The sequence below is a fragment of the Homarus americanus genome, unplaced genomic scaffold, assembly GCF_018991925.1.
Source record: "Homarus americanus isolate GMGI-L3 unplaced genomic scaffold, GMGI_Hamer_2.0 scaffold5589, whole genome shotgun sequence".
Classification (NCBI taxonomy): domain Eukaryota; kingdom Metazoa; phylum Arthropoda; class Malacostraca; order Decapoda; family Nephropidae; genus Homarus; species Homarus americanus.
The window spans coordinates 244,449-268,662 of NW_024736650.1; the positions used below are offsets into that span (position 1 = coordinate 244,449).

Sequence of the window (24,214 nt, forward strand, 5' to 3'; positions counted from 1 at the left end):
AGGCACGCTCCAAGTCAATCTTAGAGAAGATGGTCTTGCCGTGGAGATTTTGGTGGAAGTCCTGGAAATGCGGGGTAGGGTACCTGTCAGGTTTGGTGACGAGATTCAGGGCTCTATAGTCACCACATATCCTCCAGTCGTTGGATGATGGATTTGGAACCATGTGAAGAGGAGATGCCCAGGGACTCTTTGAAGGTCGAATGATGCCGTCTTGCAGGAGTCTGTTGAATTCCGCCTTGGCTGCATTCAGAAGCTCAGGGCGAAGGCGGCGAGGGCGTGAGGAGACTGGAGGTCCTGTAGTCTCGATGTGGTGGAAGATTCCCGACGTAGGTGGTGGTGGTGGAGAGACCCGGGGTGAGAAATGTTCCTTGAACTCCTTCAGCAGGGAGGAGAACTCGTTCGACGGTGAGAGGCAGGTGATGGTGTCGGCGACTGCGGCACGTGTATCCCTGATCGTGTGTGCTGTAGGCTCATGGATGAGAAGAGGTTGCTTGGGTCGACGACGAGCTTGTGAAAGGTGAGGAAGTCAAAGCCAAGGATGGATTGAGAGACGTCTGCCACCACGAAGGACCACGGTCTAAGGCGAGGATGTGTGCTCCGTAGGAGGCGATGGGGATACCGTTGGCGGCGAACCGGTTCATATGAGGGTTGCTTTGATGTGTCTTGCGGTGAGGGAGGGATGATGCTGACCGATGCCCCTGTGTCAATGAGGAATTTCCTGCCGGATATGCAGTCGGTGATATGCAGCAGCGGGACGCCTAAAGTGACTGAGGTTGTGGCGTCTACCAATCCCCGTCGATGCCGTTTCCCGAGTAATTGCAGGGGGACTCACAACGTCTAGCATTGACGCCGAAGCGTTGATGTTACCAGCAGTGGGTAGGTGCACTGTGTTGGGAGCTGACGGCGGTGTCCGAGGCAGGCCGAAGACGTCGGGGTTGGTAGGACGCAGTGCGTGGGGCAAGAACAGGAGCAGCAGCAGGTATGGAGGAGCAGAGCTGCTCGTGGGTGTCCATCCTGCGGTGTAGAGACTGTAGCAGGTCCCTCATGTCTTGTGAGGTGTTGCTCATCTGAGGAGCATTGATCCGGTTGACAAGATCGGAGGAAAGTGACGTTGTGGCCGCTGAGTTGTCCGCGGCAGCATGGTGCACACTGCACAGCAGTGTATTCATGAAATACTCTGTCGGCCGTGGCTGCGTAGGCCGCCAGGTTTGTAGAGTAGTCCAGTGCAGATAGGGCGAGATGAACTTCTACGGGGAGCTTCTCTACGTGAAGCTGGCGCAAGACAGTGTCAGGAAGCCTGTCTGTGTGGCAGAAGTTCATTCTACGCATCTCGTCCCAGAGACGTGCAGGCGCTGAGTTGCCAAGGAGTAGACTTGATAGGTCTTGCAGGAGACTGGCGCTAGGCTGCTGGTATCGCCTCTTCAGAGCATCTCGTATAGCTGCGGATTTGTTGTCAGCTGGAGGGCTTGTGATTCACTTCTGAGACTTACGTGGCGACTTCTGTGGGCAAAGAACAAACCAGGCAGACTTACTTTTGCTCGTCTTTAGCTGTTGAGACGGTGAAAGCTGCATTCACATGAATTATCCAGTCCTCGATGTTGTGGTTGAAGACTGGAAGAGAGGTCGTTTCTCATCCATCCTTGTGTGAGTGCGTCACTCTGTGGGTCACCAATTGTAGCATAGAGTTTGTGGCCAGTTGTCTAATTTCTCATTGTGTTTGTCTATTTTCTCTTTGGTAGACTCACATACATATGTACAGTCACAATCCAAAGTTTCGACACCCCCCTAGCTGGGTGGTGGCTTAGGCCAGGGTTGAGGTAAGGCTGGGTGATCGGACGCAGACTTTCCACCACCACAACACTCCGAAACTCACAGTACACGAGCATGGAAGGAAATTTTTACGAATTTTGACATGACATGCATCTGCATTACAAAATTTCATTCATAACATTGTTTGCACACATAACAATAGCAAGTTAGGAGTGAGGCATGAGAAACTTGGGCAGTTCTCGACCCATTTATGAAATATGAATATTGATATACATCACGTGTTGATGGACTAAAAGTATCGTGACATTACCACAGACAAAGAATAAGTCCCATCACAAAGATGCAAATTAACAGTAAAAAATCATAGCAGTGACCCACTATCAGAGCTCTGTTGGTCATCACCTCCTGGCGATTGGCTCAAGTGTTAAGTGGACGTAGCCCAAGGCCTCCAGCCAGAATATCCATATCTGTTGGAAATTAGCTCCAAGTTACCAAACACCATGATTAGGACGTCATAGATATTTATCATTCAGGTGAAAAAAAAATCATATGCGTAACTTGTTGTAATATCGGTGACCCCTGTACCATAACTCTCATAATCCGAGACATTATGAAGTGAAATTTAAAAACTAAAAGCAGCAGTAGACAGGAAACAAGTCAAGTGACCAAGAAGTAGTCACTAATGATGACACACGGCCAGGCATCTACGCTGAGGGTCGAGGTCTTCGGCAAAGTCGCTGATCCGGTCCAGACAAAAATTGTTTGGGCGATACCATGATTAATGTGAATTGCAACATTCCAAGCCAAAATACTCCAATGTAGTTACTGGTACACCATTAAATGTTTTAAACATGACTCTATGAATTCCTAGTATGTGTGAAACCATAATATTCCCAGGGTTATGGTAATATCTATACATGTTTAGGCCTCACCTTGTCGACTGACCGCTCACTCCCTCTTGACGAAATTCGGCCGCCGGTCACCCTTTATATATTCTGCTCTGGTGATTCATGTGTAATACGAGGACTCGAATATAGTGGTTCCAAGCCAGTGTTGTGCGACCGGGCAAAGTTTTTCATGATCCAATCTTAACATGTTATTGTTATGTGTGGCAACAACTAAGTTATGAATGTATTTGTTATGCAAGATCATACCATGTCAAAGTTCGTAATAATTTCCTTCCTGTGCTCGTGTGCTATGAGCCTCGGAGTGTTGTGGTGGTGGAATGTGAACCTCACCATCGTAGTGCCTCGTTACCACATTGCTGAACTAGTCTGCGTCCGATCACCCAGCCTTACCTCAACCTGGCCTCGACGAACACCCAGCCAGGGGGGGGAGGGGGTGTCGAAACTTTGGATTGTGATTGTGCATGTAACTTCCTGAACGCTGGTCGTTCTGGTCGGACGTGCAGGTCGTTTTCCTACACCTCCCTGGCTGGACACGTATTGTCATGGCTGACGGAAGAGCTTCAACGAGCAGGTCGCTTACTACAATGACGGAATTGGGTGGTGGATACAGCAGACACAGCAATGTAGTCCAGGGTACTGCTGGAGAACTGTTGTCGGATTTGGAACTGTCTAGCAGCAGTGAATGTGAATAAGAGCCGTTTAAAGTTGTTAATAGCAAAAAGAAGAATAAAAGGAGGATTAGAGATGGTACAAGCAGTGAAGATAATATTTCCCACTTGGTGGATAAGCGAAAGAAAATTGATGGTGTGAGTCATTCTTCAACCATGATCAGTACGAGTGTAAACCCCATTGATGGTTTACATGGCAGCAACTCATCAAGGAGGCCACGTCTTTACTTCCCCAAGAATAATGGCATGGATTTTCATGATAAGGTAAAGAGGGCAGTTAGGCTCGCTAAGCGCCATCAAGGGTATCAAGTGCTCTTTAAAGAAGGTAAACATATTCCTTATAATACTGTGAAACGACGAGGAAGCAGTTAGAGATCTAACTACAGAAGGTTTTGAGAATGTAGTGATGGAAAAGCCTGTGGAGTCCATTGGGAAATGTACGAAGATTATTCTTTTTGATTATCCTGTTTACCTTGACCCCGAGGATGTGTTGGCTGACGATAGATTTTTTTGGGCCAAGAGACGTGTAATTAAAATTGATGGAGAACTAGTACCAAAGCCGCAGCTAATAGCGCTAATCAAAGGTCCAGCGCCAGAGATGGTCTTTGTGAGATGTTTGGGATATAAACGGGTTGCTGTCTACAACGAATCTCCAGTAATATGCTATAAGTGTTGCAAGTGGGGGCACATGGCGTGGAAATGCCATAATGATTTTCGGTGTAGATCCTGTGGAAAATTGCATGAATCTAAGGTATGTGGAGATAAAATTAAGGCAAAGGAGAAAATTACACCAAAATGCTGTAATTGTGGGGGCGTCTACAATGCCAGCTCGTGGGTGTGTCCTAAAAAACTGAAAGTTCAGCAATTGCAATCACGAGCTCAGTCCACTAATCAAGAGGATAACGGTGACGCTGACGCTGTAAGGAGCGATGTTGCAGGGACACCAAGTGCTGTAAATGTGTGAGAAAAGCGTATGGAAATACGAAATGCAGCAGCACAGAAGGACATAGGTAACGGGAACAATAACCTTACAGCCCCTAACATTCTAGAGGAACTCCGTAAGGAGATTGATTAGCTTAAACAAGCAATATTGGATATCAAGAAATGCTTGGTGAATCTTGTGCCATATAGTGATGTTGCTCTTGTTAATAAATATAGTTCAAAAGAAAATGAAACATTAGTAGAGATGGAATCAAATATTGTGGATAGCAATATAGAGCAAAATAGTAATCATAGTCAGTTAGGAAATAGAGTTGGTTCGGTTTCTAAAGAGAATGTAGTAAACAAGGAAATGCTTGTTGACCTGACGAACATTCTTGACTCTGTTTTGGAATTTATGGAAAATCCAAGGGACGACGTCAAAAAGAATGTTCTTATTTCGGTGAAGAATATGAGGGGGAAATTTTATTCTAATGGATCATAATGTCAACTTAATTTCCTGGAATGTTAATAGTTTGAAAAAAGGTTAACGGATATTCATGCATATGTTCATTCTAGTAATATTGATGCCATAGCTTTGCAATATGTTGGGACAAACGGAATATCTTTGCAACTAAGAGGTTATCAAAGTTTTGAATTACCAGCTGATTTGACTGTAAATTGTAGAGGTTTAACGACTTATTTCAAAGATGATATTCCAGCATCATTTCATTCAGCTCTAAAAATAAACGGTACCGAGTATTTGTGTGTTAGTATTACGCTTCAAGATACTACACTGTTCATTATTAATGCTTATGTGCATGCTGATTCATTGACAGTTGATGATCTGCCTGACATTATTTTTGCTGATGATTGTTTACTAATTGGTGATTTGAACGCTAGGCACATCAATCTTGGCAGTAGAGGTTCTCAAAATCACAATAGAATGGTTCTGAAAAAATATCTTAGACTCTATAGAAGATGCTAGGGTCCTTGGAGCTGGTGAGCCGACACATGTTAAAGGGGGTAGACTTGATTATGCAATACTTTTTAATATGTTAGATGTGCATGCAAATTTGGATATTGTGGATACGCTTCTGAGTGATCACTTTGCAATTAAAGTGAGGCTTCATTTGAAAAAAAAAATATGTTAACAATAGGGAAAGGTATACAATAACAGTAGGCCAACATAGTGAATTTGTAGCAAAAGTCGGCGAGAGGTATAAAGAGTACAAAAAGCTTGGAATTAAAGATGAAAACATATTTTATGATGATTTGTTAGGAGTGATTGATTCCATTTTGAATAAGCCAAGGAAACAGTATGGAAATACCACAAAACCTAAGCCTAGGTATTATAATGATAAGATTGTAAAGGGGTGGAATAAGTTACTGAGGAAATGTCATAGTAAGTGGAGTAAAGATCCTAGCAATGAAAAAACCCGGGAAACTCTGATTGAAGTGGCAGAGTGTACAACAGAGATAAATCAGAAAACCAGAAGTATGTATTGGAGTGGTTTTTTGAGAAAGATTGCTCAATCAAAATCTTTGAGTCAGGTTTGGGATGGTGTGAATAGGGTAAGAGGAGTCAAGAAGAAATTTAATGTTCATCCCAATCCAAACGCCAAAGCTAAGGAACTAATGAATAAGTAGGCGTATGCATCTAATTATGAGTGTCTCCCAAGTAATGTTCAGATTTGCTTGTGGAATTCAAGATCTATGAGGCGAAGGTTGGTGAATATCCAAAGTACTGTAAGTGAGGAAACCTGTGTTTCCTTTTATTAAGGATGAAATTCTGAATGCTGTAAAGAAAGGGAAGTCTAGTGCTCCTGGCAGGGATGGTCTAACTTATGATGTTATAAATTATCTTATAAGTATGGAGGACAACCCAATTCTAGATCTCTTTAATTTGTCATATGAAAATGGAAGACTGCCAGTGAAATGGAAAACAGCACTCATTGTTCCTGTGCCTAAGGGTGATAGTGATTATAGACCCATATCCTTAACATCTTTATCTAAAATGATGGAGCGAATGGTATTAAATAGATTATTGTATAAAATTGATGGTCTCTTGTCCAGTAATATATTTGGATTTTTAAAGGGTAAAAGCACTACAGATTGTGTGATTATATGTCTTGGTAATGCTAATGTTAACTGTAGACTGTTTGTAGACCTTAAAAGTGCCTTTAATAAGGCAAATAAGGAAGTGATCTTAGAAAGTCTTGTAAGTAAAGGTATAAAAGGGAAATTATTGATGTGGATTACAGATTACTTAACTAACAGAAAAGCGAGTGTCTGGTTTCAAGGTCATGAATCGGAAGAAAAAAGCCTAGGGTTGGGTACCCCACAAGGTGGTGTTCTTAGACCTATGCTTTTTAATATTCTTATGGACAGAATAGCTAGTTACAAATTCCAGGGCGAGTCCCAAGTAATCATTTATGCTGATGACATTCTGATCCAATGTAAGAATGAGGAAGATATGTCTAGGGTCATTGATCAGCTGCAGTATCTTTGTATCTCCTTGGGACTGGTCATTAATGAAAATAAAACCAAATTTCAGTCAAGGGCAGTAAATGGAAAAGAATTTTGGTTAAATGGAATAAAATTGCAAAAACTGTCCAGTTACAAATATCTGGGAATGTTTGTGGGTATAAATAATAATGTTAAGGATCAAATTACTTATGTTAAAATTATATGTACAGCGAGGCTAAGACCTCTGCAAGTTTTGTCAAATAGATCTATGTATTTAAGTACAGTGAGAAGTATCATTGATTATTCAGCTCCAGTTCTAGCTTCTTACTTAGGAAAAGATCTTAGGCCATTAGAGTTTATTCAGAATGAAGCATTGAGGATTGTGTTTGGTTGTCCAAGGACAACAAGAATATAATTTATGAGGATGGAGCTAAATGTCCCGAGCATAATGCACAGAATTAGAGAGTTGACTGTCATTTCTACTCTAAGGCTTATTAGGCGTGGTGATGGGTATCTGAAGTCTGCTGTTGATAAATTTACTAATGCAATTACTAGTAATTTTAAGATAAATACTTATACTAAAAAACTTTGTCAGATGTTATGTGAATATAATATTGTAGATTTGTGTGTACCTTTGCCAAACAAAGTTTATTTGAAACCTTGGTTCATGGAGAGTGTATCTGTAAGAATTGATAAGCTAGAGTTTAAAAAAAAAATTTAATCCTTTTGAGTTACGACAAATATTCCTTGAGAAAATATCCGAGTACCATAAGGAAAATGTTATTCATATGTACTGTGATGGTTCAGTTAATGGGAATCGGGCCGGATGTGGCATTGTTATTAGGGAATTTTTTTAATATGGTATTAGTGTTGAAGAAAGAATATCCAAGAGAATTGGGGATAGAAGTTCCAGCACCACTGCTGAACTTTATGCTATATATGTGGGACTTAAGAATGCCTTTGTGAGGAAAAAGACTGTTTTGGGGTTTGTTGACAGTCAAAGTGCCTCTTGATGATGATTTAGTTTTAAAATGTAAGAAGTGTATTCAGAACATAACATCACTTGGATATGATGTTAGTTTTATGTGGATTCCATCCCATTGTGGTATTTATATGAATGAGGTTGCTGATGATTTGGCTAAGCAAGGGTGTGGCAAAGCAATTGTAGAATATGATTGTATTTTGGGTATTAAAAGAATAAAATCTGGAATGGTAAAAATCCGACAGCAATGGGAAATGGACAATATTCGGAAAATTTTGGACAACGGCAGTAGTAGTTTGAAACATTATGTTCGAGTTTTGAGTTCTACAAGTTCTACTTATGGTAAGGCTTCGGTTAAGTAGGATACATTTGTGATGAGGCTACGCTTTGGATACAAATATTATTGGCAATATATTGAAGGAACTGATGGCATTCTTTGTAAACTGTGTGGCAATGTAAAGTCTCATACATTATATCATTACATTATGGAATGTAACTGTTTATCAGAATTTAGGGGTGCTGGTATTACTGATATTACAGAGATGGTTTGTAATTTAATAAACAAAAATATGGTTAAGAATATTATGAAAAAATTCTGTAAGTTTAACATAAGATTGTAGATTTTATGTATATCTATTTGTTGTATACATATCTGATTTATGATTAGTAGAATGTTAAAGAACTCTTGTTAAAACTAGTTTTGGGCGGGCTAGTTAGCATGCTAACCAGCTCCTTTTGGTGTAATTGTCAATAAATGTTTTGAATTTGAATTTGATTGTGCATGTAGGAGATATCGCACTGTTAAAGCATGAACACTGATAATACCCTACAATGACTGAATCAAACTGAATGGCTAGGGAACACTGCTACATACCTGTAGGACAACGAAGTTGACGTGAGGAGAGAGGAGGCTCTCTCTCCTCCTCGCACTGGTTTATATACCCCTGAGTTGCCAGCGATTGCTACTCATGCAATGACAGAAATTACAAACAACCCAACTGTTACTCATTCAAAGATGACCCTCAGTTGACAAAGGTCTAGCGAATTACTTGAGTTGATTTACACAGACTAATTCAAGATTGAGCTTGTCAGGAGAGAATGGAATAACAACGTGTGACAACTGTCTTCGAAGGCTGGACTTACTGGGAGGGATCATGACTGTAAACATTGAATGGGAAAAACACTCTTATTATAGGGGATAGCTAACCAGCTACCCTCTCATGTTTTGCGGTCATGGAGTATAATAAGAATCATTAGTGTTAAAACAGACTAGCAGTCAACGTGACCATGACATCCCTTGTAGGGAATATTGGACTTCTGAATGTTAAATATGAAGTTCCAATAGTTATTGGAGCTTTTTGTTGTATCTATTTCGGCTGCAAGAAAGTTACTTTCGAAGTTGTCTATGATTTTGTTTTGTATGTTGCGTTTTATATCTATTGCTATTCCGTCATGTGGTTCGTCATGTATGTTCATTTGGTGTACCTGGTAGTTAAAGATCTTGATTTTGTCACTGTTTTTCCGACCATGTGAGTTGATTAGTATTATATCCGGGTCCTATGTGTTGTATGCATTTGTTAGCTCTGTTTTCCATATCTGTGTCCAGTCAAGGACATTATGTTGTAAAATCTTTATGTTTCAGTTCTGTGCACTCCTGGATCCCACGAACTCAAAGCAAATTGCTTGCTGGTTCTTGTCTCTCCTGTCGGATATCTCTGCCGTTCCTCTTTTAGGCCTGTTCTTATTTTCTTACATATTGTAATGTCGACTTTTTCAATGTAGTTGTATTTGGTGTTGACTCTTCTGCTTCTCATTAGGGTTTCAATGTGTGACTCCTCCACTCTATTGTCCCTAAATGTGTATTTTATGTTGCCGTCTTTTATTTCTTGTATACGTTTTTCGTTAGGAATTATCAGTTGTGAGTTGACGAAGAAAAATCGAATGCCGATATTCTCTCCGTAGTCAGGAATCTTCTGAGATTTAATTGGTGATGATAGTGGGGCTCGGTGGCCAGTGGTGATCTACTTCCGTGCCTTTGGTTTTGTTGAGTCTGGTTTTTTGTATCTGTGGCGTGTCTGTTGTGCTTATTGCTTGAGGGTATGATCTGTTTAGTAAGTCCTCGGTATCTGTCTCCATTACCATCTCCTCACTTTTCTGTTCTGGATTTGATGCTTTCGTTTTGGTTCCTGAGTGCCCACGGCTAGGGGAGCCAGCCGGCGGAACACCTCCCCCCGCGACAGAAGGACCCCGTCCTGGGTTTCGGCCAAGCGCACCTCCCTCATACGAAGTGCCCGCCACCAGTGCTGGTCCACCTTATAGTGCAGTCTGGCCACGGGAACTCCGTCACGGAGCTGGCGGCCGATGGCAAGATGGGCTGGCGACTTGTTCACCCCCCGGAGAGGCGTGTTCAGGTACTGGAGGAGGGCCTGGGATGTCCTATCACAGTCCAGGCTACCCCCGGGCCCAGTGTTATCCCTGAGGAGCCTCTTGGCGGCCTTGACCCCAACCTCTGCCCTGCCATTGGACTGGGGGAAGTGGGCCGAAGAGAAGCGCACCTCGAACCCCCATGACTTGAGGAAATCTGTCATCTCAAGAATGGCAAGGTTGGTACCTCCATCCGTGGAGATCTGCTCAGGTGCCCCCCACCTCGTGAAGTAACCCCGTAGACGGGCGATGATTTTTCCAGAGGTGGCCTCGTTGGGGAAGTGGGCGATCTCCAGCCAACTTGTGAATCGGTCAGCATATGCTAGGTACATGTGGCTCTGCAGGTGGAACAAATCGGCCACCACTTGTTGAAAGGGATAGTCTGGCGCTGGGGTCAAGACCAACGACTCCGGAGGCTGGGAAGGATCGTGGGTCTCACAAGCAACACACCGGGACCGATGATACTGCAGGTCACCCTTCATGCTAGGCCAATAGACAGACTGCCGGGCCCACCTGAGCATTGAGTCGAGGCCCTGATGCCCCACGTGCAGGTTAACGGCGACCCGGTGGCGGAGGGGGTCGGGGATGACAAGGCGCACACAGCCCTGGTCAAAGGTGTAGGTGACCAAATCCACTTCTCTGGAGCGACCGCTGCTGAGGGCTTCAGGACCGGCATAGTAGCATGACCGTGACCGCCATTAGCTAGAGACCCCATCTGAGCCATCAATGCACTCATGCTCTGCTGCTGTGCGCGCCTGGTGTTCTCCGCCGGTGTAGAGATGCCCTGGCATCCCCTTGAGGGCGTCGACAATCGTGGACGTGTGGGGGCCATGTTGGCGTCCTTGTCAGGTGTTGTTATGGAGTGTTGGGCCCTGGCATCCTACTCACTGCACCATGTGAGAGGTTTGAATAATAGACCAGGTTCCTTGCAGACTTTACTACTATAGCGTCAGATGGTGACTCAACCGGGCACTGCCAAAGACAAGCTCCCACCTCAACACCTGGGAAAACATATCGTACGACAGTACTCCATTTCACAATCTCACAATCTCTTTTATGGTTTTCCCAAATATTCCCGGTTTAGCAACGTTGTTGATGTGTGCGTGTATTATTGCTGTTAGAATTGTGAATGGGAGGCCTTTGTTAAGTTTAAGGTAGGTGGCTTGAGTTATTTGCACTTCTTTTGATTTTTCCAGGGCCTTTTTTGTTGTGCCCTGAAGTTTTGCAATGGCTGCATAGGTCTTGTTTGGGTCTAGTTCCATTTTCTTATTGGCCTTTTCTTTCTCTTTTAGCTCTTTTATTATTTATTTTCTTGTGGGGCACCGGGCTGCCAGTGTCCGGTAATCCCGTTTGCAGTTTAAGCATTTTGGCTTATCTGTGTAGTCTCTGAATGTGTGGCCCTCCGCCGCACATTCAGAGCAGTACTTCTTCTCCTTTTCAGGGCAGCTGGCTGAGGTATGGTTGTACATATAGCATGTCCAGCATGGTGTTATTGGGTAAAATTCTTCCTTTTCTATTTGGTGTTTTGGTATATGATAGTGTGATATGCTTATACCGCTTTCCATCGCCTTCTGAGCCATGGAGATCTCAGTGAATCTGATCTTCATCATAGTTGGTGCATTTGGCATCAACACTACCTCCTCCACTTTTGCCCAGGTGTTTCTCTCTTCTATTTTATTTCCGATGTCCCTTGGCGTCTTATGCGTGATGAACTTGTCCACCCTTTTCATTACGATGGATTTCTTCGCTCTTACTTCGGTTGATACAACTATCTCATAGGTGCCTTGACAATGACTTTCATAGCGCTATTTTGGGCAACTTCCAATTTCTCCCACTGCCACTCATACAGTGTGTTAAGAGCCGGTGTCGCATAGTCTGTTAATGATCGAATGGCGTGTATATATATAACGTTCTTAAGACTACATATGCTGCACCCACCTTGGGTCCTGTCATGGCTCTCATCATGTTGACTCTCTTGCCCATTCGGTCTCTTAGATAGTTTATCTCATTGTCAAATTTGAGGCCTTTGTCAATCCAGATGCCCAGGTATCTGTATACATTGACCCATTGTAGGGCAATACCTTGTATTTGCAGTTGTGTCACCGGCTCATTGGGTCCAATCCTCATGGCTTTCGATTTTGGGATTGATATCTTGAGCCCGAGACTCATACATTTTTCACTGATGAGGTCTAGTGCTCTTTGGACTTTGCTGATCTGGTTTCTGCCTTTTACTACCAGTGCTAAGTCATCAGCATAGCATAGCATAGCATAGCATAGCAGTTTGGGGAGCCGACACAAGTTTTCCATGAGGATGTTAAAGAGAGTACCATTTTCCAGTCTTTGGTGATCTGAGACTTGTCCTTGGCAAGTAACTCTTGCTGTTCTGTTTAGGAGATAGTCGGTAATCCAAGCCAGTAGGCATCCCTTGATGCCTTTCCGGGACAGAGTGGTTACAATGGCCTGTGCATTTGCCAGCTCAGATGCTTTCTCAAGATCAAGGAATACTACGATTGCCTTATTTTGACCAATCGATCCCAGGAGAGTGGCCAAACTGTGTGCAGCGCTGACACCTTTGGTGAATCCAAAGATATTGTGGTGAAGTCGTGCAGTTTTCCAGAGGAGTCGTGTAAGGACCATCCATTCGGCTGTTTTGCCGACGCATGCTGTTAGTGATATTGGCCTGAAATTCTGGGGATCATTGGGTTTGCGAATGGGAACAATGTTTGCCCTTTTCTAATCTGACGGGAGTTTGCCTGCTGACCACGATGCGTTGATAACTGTTAGGAGAGCAAGTTCACCAGCAAGTCCTGCATTGCTGAGCAATTAATAGGTTATACCATCACTGCCAGGGTCGGTGTCTTTGCTTGTTTTCCTGGCCCTTCTGATTTCTTCTATAGAAAACAGACAGTCTGTAGTGTCAGTTTCTTCAATTGCATGTCCGACTATTACTTCTCTCTCCAATTGTACTTGCTGTAGATGAAGTCTTATTTCAGGAGGTAGTTGAGCTGATGAAGAGCGTTCTGCAAAGTGCTCTGCCAAGCGATTTGGTTCCTGTAGTGGCTTAGGGTGGGCTGAAGCTCTGGGCAGCTTTCCTGTTGCTATCCTGAGTTTTTTCCAGAGCTCACTCAGGCTGGTGTGTGCATTAAAGGTTGCACACCACTCGAGCCATTTGTCTTCCCTAATTTTCTGACATTAATTTGACGAGCATGTTGGACAACAGCTCTCAAGAGTTTCGCTCCCCCAGGGGAAGGGTACTGTCGGAGATGTCTTCTGAATGTGTTGATTCTGTGATTCTGTTCTCTGACTTCGTCATTGTAGAACCAGTAGTCTTTGTGGTGTCTATTTGTAGGGTTTGTTTTTGGTATTGCTTTCTCTGCTGCGTGCTGTATGGCATTAGTAAGGTCCTGGTTTAGTTGGTCAATATCTTCTACTGGTTCATAGTTCGAATACCATTTTTGGAGTTCATCTTGATATAATTTCCAATATGCTTTCTTGGTATTCCATCTGGGTGGCGGACGTGGAGGAGTAGGGAGTAGCTTCATCCTCAAAGTAGTTGTCTTTGCAAAGTGGTCACTGGTCAGTTCATCATCTATCTCCCACTGAGCTACTGGAACGAGCTCAGTGGAGATGAATGTGAGGTCCAATGTTCCTCCCAGTATGTGTGTTGGTTCCCCAATATTAATGAGCGTTATTCCTGGAACATCTGTCAGCAGTTCTACTTGGTGGTGACCATCCTGGTTCATTGTTGTGGTCGGATTAATCGTTGGTGGGTGGGCGATGAATTCCCAAGCAATGAGCACAAGCGGAACTGTTTATCTTTTGACATCAGGGTTTCTTGCAGAATGAAGACATCAATATTTTTAGCTATGGCTGCTGCTTGTACAGTATGCCGTTTGTTGGACAGGCCTTGTACATTCCACTATGTTATCTTGAGATGACAAGGAGGTGGGGTTATTCTATCATTATCTCCTCGTCCCTGGTGCTGTAGTTGCTCTCGGCGTTCATGGTTGAGTCGCTCTCCTCGTCGTCCGTTAGGAGTGGTGGCTGTTTCTTGGGCACCTGCTCTGAGGGAGGAGCAGGAGTTGGAATCTCGGGAGTTTTTTCTTCTCTCTTCAGGGTGCTGTCGCTCTTATCTGTGATCGTGTGTTTGCTGACGGTCTGTGCTTGTTGTTCTATTCCTCGTGATCTGTTGCAAGGGGCTTGAGGTTTCACGGTTTTGAGTGATCTCTTGGATGGCAAGTTCTTCCTCTTGTCTGATGTCTGTCTCAAGGGCGTCGTCTGTTCCACTCGTAGATGTGGAATTTTGGGGGTCTGGTCTTCCTGCATCTTTTCTGTGAGCTGTGTCATAACTGCAGTTATTATATTTTCGGTGCTGGTATCTTGTTTCTGCATTATCGTAGAGAAAGTCACTATCATAATAGTGATCACCTGTTTTATTTGTTCTTCGGTGAATGCCACTTGTAGATTGGCAGGATGGGGTGTATTCAGTTGGGTGGTCGCCTGAAGGGGTTACAGTGTCCTTTTACTGCTACACAGCTCTGGAGCTGCGGTTGAGGAGTCCACTGGTTTGTCATTGTTTCCTGTATGGACTGATTTTGTCCCGGTGTCTTCAATTTTGTCCTGTAGCCTGGTGGAGGAAGTGCAGGGAAGGAATCCTCTGACAGTTGGGGCGGAGTGGGTGTTGGGTTGACTGTATTCTGTCGCTGTTGACCCCACACGAATGTGCTCCGAGGTGCTTCTGTTCTGTTTTGTGGTTGAACTTTTGCCATTGCAACTTTCATCCACTCTCTCCTCTCTGGGCATGATGTGCTCCAAGCGTGATGTTTCATTCCACAATTTGGGCACTTGGCTGTTGTGGTGGTTCCTTCCTTGTGTTTTTGAATACACATTTCTCTCTTGAGGCTTACGCTACAGATGCCACATCTCACTTTTTTGAGGCACCTGGATTGGTGATGTTCGAATTTCTGACATTTGTAGCATCGTTGTGGTTCTGGGACAAAAGGACGCAATTTGTAAATACCCCAGTTGCCTAGGTCTACCTCCTCTGGGACTGGCCCCCCTGATGTCCACTAGCACTTGCCTTGTCTGTGCTTTGTCCTCATTCGTAACACAACGCTCTGCCTTGGTCACTTTTGGATGTTTTATGATGACTTCTACAGATAGCTCCAGAGGATATCTTAGTGAGACCATTGTGGTTGTTTTCTCCTCGGGTCTAATGGTATTATATTGACCGTCTTCCCTTTGAGGTTGGTGACATCGCTGAGGATCTTGGCTGTGTTGTGGTCTTGGAGGAGAGTATCAGGTCTCCAACTAGATTGGGCTTCTCACTGAACTTGATGTTCTTGTATTAGTTACAGTGCTACCGCTACCTCGTATGCATGGTTGAGCTCGGTTTCTTTGAGAAACTTGTACTTCATCACAGTCGGAATCGCGAAGGTGGGTGTTTCTTCCACGGGGTAGATTGTTGGGGACATGTTGTCTATGTAGGAGATGTTGTTTTCCTTCCCAGGCCACTTGTGGCATTACCCTTCCATCGGTTACGTCTTCTTTGCTCGTCTTTATATCAATAAATTGACAATGAAGGCTCATTACACCTACCTAGCTCTTTGTTGCCCGAGGACCAGTGCTGTAGCCACCCACAACGGGGGCCGTAGGTTGGTGGCTCTGGTTTTACAACAGACCCCCAAAAAAAAGGGGGAGCCTACTCTACCGTATCAGCTACATTCACCGGGCCAGTTCACACCCCTCTAATGGACCCCGTTGTGGCCTGTCTTAACGACAGTTCCCGCAGGGTTCGTTAATACTGGGAGAATCGGTGAGGGCACTAAAAAATGTGAGCTTAAAACACAGAAACAAGCAAGTCAATTCAACAGAAACTAGATATCCACGTCAAAGTGAGAGTGGAGTGTGTGGCGACAGTAATTCTGGCCAGGCGCCGACGTGAGGAAGTGGAAGCACGTGGGTCGGGAGTAACTGTGACATGCGTCTTCTCACCTCTCCGCTGTGCAGTCAGTCAGTCAGAACACCGAGATAAGAGAGCCGTGGCTCTGAGGTGAACAAGGAGATTTAGAGCAAGGTATAGTTTAGAAGTGGGAAGTATAGAAGGAGAATGATAGCAGGTGGGCTTTCCACCTTGCGGAGGCTGGTTTGTTGTTTAACCAGTGACAGACGTCTCTCAGTCCCCAAGGGGCAAGGGTGGTTAGATAAGCTAAGCTAAGCTGGTTTAAAGTGCGATCCTAGAGAATGTGCTGTTTTAGGGTTTGTTGGAGGGTCCTTTTAGGTCCTTGTGTTTCCGAAGGAATGTTGTGCAGCCAGCTTGCTGCCGCTTATATTTCCCATCAGGCGATCCTAGAAGACCCTCGCACCACCCACGACTTGCAAGTCAGAACTAGACACGTTTGGGACGCTCTAGAACGTTCTACTCTGCTCAAGGCTTATATTACATCAGCGAATCTAAACAAAAATGCTGCAATACATTCTAGAAATTTTTTACATAGGTAATACATAAATATTTACACGAAAATCTCCATAAACATGCCAAGATAATTGCTGCTTAGAATAGAAAATAATCAAAACACGTAGTTTACAAACATTATTACCAAATTATGCCTCGGCATAACAATATTAATATCCTTCCCATCTCTCTTTGGTGAGACTTCGTTCAACTCAAACTGCTCCATTGTCAGTTCTACGTGTTGGTGGGAGGTTCAGCATTGTGACCTTCCGTCCACGAAGAATGCAACGGGCTATGCGGCCTCCACCGTGGGTGTATAGCGAACACTACATAAGTAGTGTCGCGAAAAATATCGCGATGCACAATGTACGAAGAATTTTGACAAACCTACTGAAACAACAGGACTCGTAGTGTTTTTTCTGAAATTCATCGATTCCCCCAGTAGAGATAGTTTTATTATCAACGATACATATAACTATAAATAACTCTCAATACTAAGTGTTAAAATATTATGTTATTTGTACAGGTATAATCTTATAAGCCTAGTTATTCTGATGACTATGATATATAGAGAACTTTTGCGGAAGGTTGAAATTTATATCTTCTAAACTTTACTATGCTTTGTATGAATACCAAGTTTAATGGAAAGTCACTGCACAGTTTAATAAAATGATTACCGAATAAAAAATATAACGTATAGTTTAGAAGATAATTAAAATTAGGCCTAGGAATTTCACACGAATTAACAAGTGGAGAAGATGCCTGTGAGAGCAGCGAGACGCCAGTCCAGCAGCAACTCTCAAATTATGCTCCTATGTACTGCGCACATCATTGTCATTCCTAAAAACCCCATTTTAATTCATATTACGCTACATAACATTCAAATCCACCGCGCTTGTAGATTCTCAGAGAACAGGAAACATCGATAAAGGGTAACTCACCTACTCAATGTTACTAGATCATGAGTTGTATTGTACCCAGGTACAGTTATATAATGTTAATTGTATGTATTCATAGCATTAAGGAGAACTCAGGGTATCCATAAGATGATTGGGAAAGTCCAGTTGAGCTGGACTAGTGTGCTGTAGGACTAAGTGTGGATCATGGTTTGAAGGTCATACTATTTACGTCTGTGAACGTGTAGCGAACATACCTTCCACAGATATCATATGAAAGTACATGAGAACAATAATCTGGAAAAGGGATAAATGTGTCAGAACTATGTGAGGTGTTGGAAGTGACCCAGAAACTATACTTGAAAGAAAATATCTTGTATGTATTGGTGTGAACTTAATACACCTCGTATCCTCACGTGACAAATACCCACAACAGGTACAGTGATCAGAGAATCTTATGTCTGTGTTCAAATAGTGCAATGTGTGAGAGGAGGATCCCTAATTACAGTTTTAAGTGAAATGGATATACCCACGCCATGAACATTCGGCTTTTGTTTTAAGGGTAGCGTCCTGTGTACCCGCCTCGAGTGTGCCGCGTTGATATTATAACCCAATGAATTTACCCACGAACTAGCAAACCAGAACCTTACCTTAGTGTGTAATTTAGGATTAAAATATGTGTCTGTAAGGCATGAGTGACAATATACCGGAAAGTGTTCAGGTGAGAACCGTAAGAAATAAAAGTAAAAATTAAAGATTGGAAACTGTAGGCCTACACTGTGACGAGCGGCGGGGCACTGCCCTCAGTACCCTCCGTTCTACCGTCACCTCAGGTCAGTGTCCTATCGGGCTATATCCCGCCCTGTAAAAAAAGGCTTATATAGAAGTTATTACAGTTTAAGGCTTTGGCTGATGTATAAGTGCAATAGTAATGTGTTAGGGTGTGTGATAACCGCCCGTCAGGCATTATTTCTCAGTACCCTCCGTTCTACCGTCACCTCAGGTCCCATGCTGTTGGAGTGCCTTGCTAGGCGGCGGCCATTATCCCTGTGAGCGTCCCTCCAGGTGGTGACTACTCCCAGCTATGCCAATCCACTGTGAACCTGTGGATTCCCCGCACACCACTTCACATGAGTAGGAACACATAAGGAGACCGTGAGAACCTCCGCGGCCGTCACTTGGAGCGACCTATAATACCAGGTGTAGAAATAGTACTGGTATTTCTCTTGGTGAAGCCCTCGTCTCTACCCACCGATGGCGGTGTGAGAACGAGGTGCATGTTATGTATACCTAGAAATTACAAGGAGTCCCATACCTGTAGGTGTGGAGTGTAACAGGTGTGTTGAGATGGTGCTACAGGGAGGTGAGATGGTGTTACTATGTATGATGACCTATGGTGCTATATTCCATACAGGTGGAGCAGTCCGAAGTGTTGAATGATATATTGTAAGCAGGGTAACCAAACTCATCGTTCTTCTTCTGAGGAAGGCCAGCTCAATTGTATTTTTTTGTTACCATATAGTTTATAAGGAATAAATTAGTTAAGACATGTTATGGTTTCACCCTTCTTTCCCCTTATCGATCTGGTCAATGAAAAACCTAACCCAATGCCTAGCCCACTCTGCACGCTACCTAACGAGTTACATACTGACCAGAAGGGGTCTGGTGGCAGCGACCCTTAGAAATTAAGATTAGAGTTAAGTATTTCCCCTTAGAATTAGTGACCCCAGTCTGGCAGTATACCTAGGAGCAACATCAACCAGAGAGACATTGAACCTCATGTGAGGAAATCTACAACCCACTAGATGTCATGACGTCTTCTAACAACTAATAAATTAATCAACTCAGTTTTTCCTTTAATATGTACATTTTAAGATTTACAATGATCATGACATAATCTTCTATTACATGCCTGTGTCCAATTTATTTTTCTCCGACTACAAGCTTAGAAACCCTTCCTTTACTTGGTATACCATAGAGTTTATTTCGGCTATCAAACCTGACTGTGTTGATTCGGGTGACAATATGCACGGGTAATTGAATTGGGACAATGTTTTGGCCAGTGCATTTATGATGATTTCGTTGGTCTCAGACTATAGGGCCAATTGCAAGATCAGCAGTGGTGTATACCATGCTGTAGTACTCCCATGGTTGTTGTGCAAGAAGTGTTTTTGGCTAAAAAAAATATGTACGATTCGTTATTGGAACATGGGGAAATTTCGTGGTACTCGTACCCCCCTCCCCCCCCCCCCGCCCAATGATCAATATGATGGAACTATTTTTGAAACCAAAAGAAAGAAAATTGATTTGCATGCACATCAAATGTATAAATCTGCAAAGGAATAATATTTTTTATACGATATACTCCATTTAGAACAGCACATGCAGAATTGTATTGTTCTTTTTAAAAACGGTCCATGTTTGTGTACGAAAAATGCCGCCAGCCTCTACTTGTCTCATCGCCGTTTATATCCCCCAAATTCGCCTAACCATCATAAAAGGTAAGCCTTTAAGATAACTAATACAACTAATTTATGTGTAGAAATGTATTGAAATCAAATTAAGCTAAAAAAAGTCGTAAATGGTCTATTTGAAGAGTGGTGAGAACAGCTTCCTCTGGGATGGTGAATGACATCCTTTATCAGGATTAATATCGACCCAATTTTCGTAACGAGGGCAATTAATAACAGTCCAGCAATACCAAAATAATTATTTCCTTAGTATAAATACTTTGTAGCATAAATTTCATATTTTAATAAGTCCAAATATGCCGGGTAACCAATGCCAGGTGAATCCAAACTGCTCCATCTGGGATGGTTAATGGACGTCCTTTATCAGAAATAATATCGACCCAATTTTCGTAATGAGCGCAATTAATAACCGTCCAGCACTACCAAAATAATTATTTCCTTAGTATAATTACTTAATAGCCTAGATTTCATATTTTAATAAGTCCAAATATGCCAGGTAACTAGTGCCAGGTACTTCCCAGGCATGTTTCATTTGTGTATCAGTTTAACCACAATTTGCTACTAATAAGATAAATTCACCGACATAAATTCATATTTTATTTTTTATTCCCTTAGTGACTCAATGTATTACAAGAAAGAACTACTTTACGACTTGTTTGGGCCAACAGTTGGAGTGGTGATATTAATTAACTTTGCCATTGACAGTGGTAGAATGAAATGTTGATATATTGGCTTTGTATGTCCATGATTTCAACAAAAATGAATATGTCCTTCTAAAGTAAATGGAATTGATGATATTATTATCTTTTGGCCATCCAGCGAATTTAATGATTTTAAGTTGACCGATTTTTACCAGTTAAGTTAGGTTACGTTAGATTAGTTAAGTTGGGTTAGGTTAGGTTTGGTGACATCGAAATTATGTTTTTTTCAAATGCCAAGTAGATGGATGACCTAAACATTCATTTTACCAAATTGATTACGAGTAGATCAAAAACATTAGTTTTTTTTTTTTTTACAAATTCAGACTCCGTAAAGTTCAAATGACAATCACTTCATGATAGATGTTTCACCCTATACACTAAAGCTACTTTATGTAAGAGGAAAAAATTAGCACCAAATTGTATTGTTTAATACCAAAAGAAGTCATTGATGAGGAGAGACTGTACTACAATTTCATCTTTAAACTCCTTGTATCTTACCTAACTCACCTTGATGCTCCACTCAATTATAGCTAGATGTAATAATTGTAGAAAGTAATCACAGGTATGACTCCCTTTACCGTTAATTGTTTTTTTCATTACAATTCTTGGATATTCAAAGATAATGAAATTACGAATCTTCAATAAATGTGATATACATTCTAATGATGACAACAGAAATATGTCAGACTTGACTAATTAATTGTAACCAGAAATTAACCCAAGTGAATTTATCCTTAATCCAACCTTTAAAATATGAAAGACAGTATACTATATTTTATGATAGTTAAGTCAGTTTCCAGTTAGGTTAAGTTAGGTAGGTTAGGTTAACATTTTGATGTAGATCATTAAAATTTTAAAGGGCTTATAATTTTTGTTCTATGAATTTCTCCCAAAAAAAGGGATAAATATTTTGAGTGTTGCATATCAAACCAAACAAATCTGAGCTACCTATGCTAACCTCGGAATTGGCTCCCAGACTTGAACAGAAACTGTGGAGACTTTCCGTAAAATCCCCATATTAGAAGTTGGAAACTTATAAATATTAACCCTCATAAATAAAGATGTTTCAGAATTTGCAAATTTAACTAAAACAATTTTAATGACTTTATTTTCACTTACAGATGGAGATACAGCTGAATATTCACCTTTCACCAATACTGAAGAAATAAATCTTGGTATTATTTGATTGATGGGGACGTTTTCCGGTTCCAGGGAAGATTTTGGAATTTGCTTTCTAACCTAACCTCGGAACTGGTTCCCAGACTCGGAACAGGAAAATTTGGAGACTTTCCGTAAAATCCCCAAATTACTCATAGAACAGAAAAAAATCAAGTTTCCGGAATTTTCTGAACATGTACCTTGGAGAACTCATAACATACTGTATGCCTTAATTATTATTATTATTTTTTTTTAAACTCTGCATACATATGTGGATATTACTTATTAATATATTTGTGAAATTTGTGGATGATTTTTCTTTTAAAATACTTTACTCTTGATCATCCATATATTATAACATATTCTGCTTTTAATAAAGGCTATATTCTGAAATATGCATTATCATTGTATTCTTATCCTTATTATTATTACAGTACAGTATATATTAAACATACAAAAATGCAGGAATGATTTGCAATTAACATTGCAGACTGTATTGAGGATATTTTTAAACCATTTAATTATCATCTTGTTCTATGTTTAACATTATTAGTCTCTGATTTGTTGGTAGAATTTCATGACTATACCTACTGTATATGGGTTCCATGACATTTGCTCACAAGATGAACCTAACATGTCTTCATTTCCATAATACGTAGTTGAGTATATGCCTTGTAAACAAATGTCTACACACTAACTATATGAAGGCTCTCTGGTGAGGATCCATATACAGTATTTACATGTAATATTTTTCCAAATAAAAGACCATTTCAACAGCAGATACTTTTCTCAGACTTCTGGTTTAGTCCATGTCTTAACATATTGTATACAATTTTACTCCTGACATTGGGAAAGTGTTTATGTCTTGTGTTTTGAAAAGGTATTTATTGCATTACTATAATCAGGTGGAGAAAAGGAGGAAACTTTATCTCAAGTTTTCATATCTTGTAGATAACTGGCCTTTATACCTGTATAAGATGAAAGTAAAATTTTTGTTATAAAGATAATTTCTTGTTTGATAGAAAACTAATAGTTATGGTGATATTTTTTCAAGATTTTATCCCAATTCATCTGTACAGTGAGTTCATCACTGTCAAAACAAAATTATAATACCTAATACTGTACTTCGTTATATTCTACTGACTTCATCCACAGAACAGGCCATAGTTCTGGTATCGAGGGGACAGTTTTAAATTGGATAAAATCATGGCTCACCAATAGAATGCAGAGGGTCAGTGTAGATGGTGTTAAATCTGAGTGGGGCTGTGTAACCAGTGGGGTTTCCCAGGGGTCGGTACTAGGCCCACTTTTGTTCATAATCTACATAAACGATCTAGATATTGGGATCAGCAGTGACATAAGCAAGTTTGCGGATGACACCAAAATAGGGCGGCAGATTAATTCTGGGCAGGATGCAAATGCACTACAGGAGGATTTAAATAAACTGCAGGGGTGGTCTGAAAAATGGCAAATGAAATTCAACACCAGCAAGTGCAGCGTACTTAATATTGGATGAACAAATACTGTCAATGTATACAGACTTAACAACATCAACCTAGAGAAGTCGACTTGTGAAAGAGACTTAGGGGTACTTGTAAGCCCGGACCTACGGCCTAGAAAACAGTGCATAATGTTCGAAATAAGGCAAACACAGTATTGGATTTTATATCTAGAAGTGTAAGTAATAAGAGTTCAGAGGTCTTATTGCAACTATTTCTTGCGCTAGTCAGGCCGCACCTCGATTATGCGATTCAGTTCTGGTGCCCTTATTATAGAGAATGGATAGCAATTCACTGGAGTCGGTGCAGCGAAGAATGACGAAAATGATTCCGGGACTTAGAAACCTTCCGTATCAAGATAGGTTAAAGAAACTAAACTTGCATTCCCTAGAAAGACGAAGAGTGCGGGGAGATATGATAGAAGTATTTAAGTGGGTGAAAGGAATCAATAAAGGGGATATAGATAAAGTTCTTATAATATCCGAGCAGGATAGGACTCGGAGCAACGGATTCAAGTTGGATAAGTTTAGGTTTAGGAGGGAGATAGGAAGGAACTGGTTCACAAATAGGGTGGTGGACGAGTGGAACAAGCTTAGCAACTTTGTAGTAAGTGCTGGAACGCTGGAAAGTTTCAAAAGGAGGCTAGAGAGATTCATGGATGATAGAGTGTGGTAGCAACTCTCGACAGGAGCTGCCATGCACAGTAGGGTGTGTCATAGGAGGGGAGATCAGCTAAAACTAATGGCCCATCACTTTTTTGGTAGATTTTAGTGTATATAAACAGAAAATAATTTCAGTTTCAATATTTTGCAACCTTTTGGTAGGTAAATTTTAGCGTGAAATTTATCGAAAATCTAACGTACAGCTGCATTAGTGCATTACAATTAAATAGTGAA

At 41.7% G+C, this 24,214-nt stretch overlaps 1 long non-coding RNA gene across 1 annotated transcript; it reads left to right on the forward strand.

Moving 5' to 3' along the window:
• Positions 1-19,934: 19,934 nt before the first annotated feature.
• On the forward strand, positions 19,935-21,913 carry LOC121872209. Its single transcript, XR_006090057.1, has 2 exons — positions 19,935-19,990; positions 21,783-21,913. It is a non-coding gene; the product is annotated as an uncharacterized LOC121872209 (long non-coding RNA).
• Positions 21,914-24,214: the final 2,301 nt, after the last annotated feature.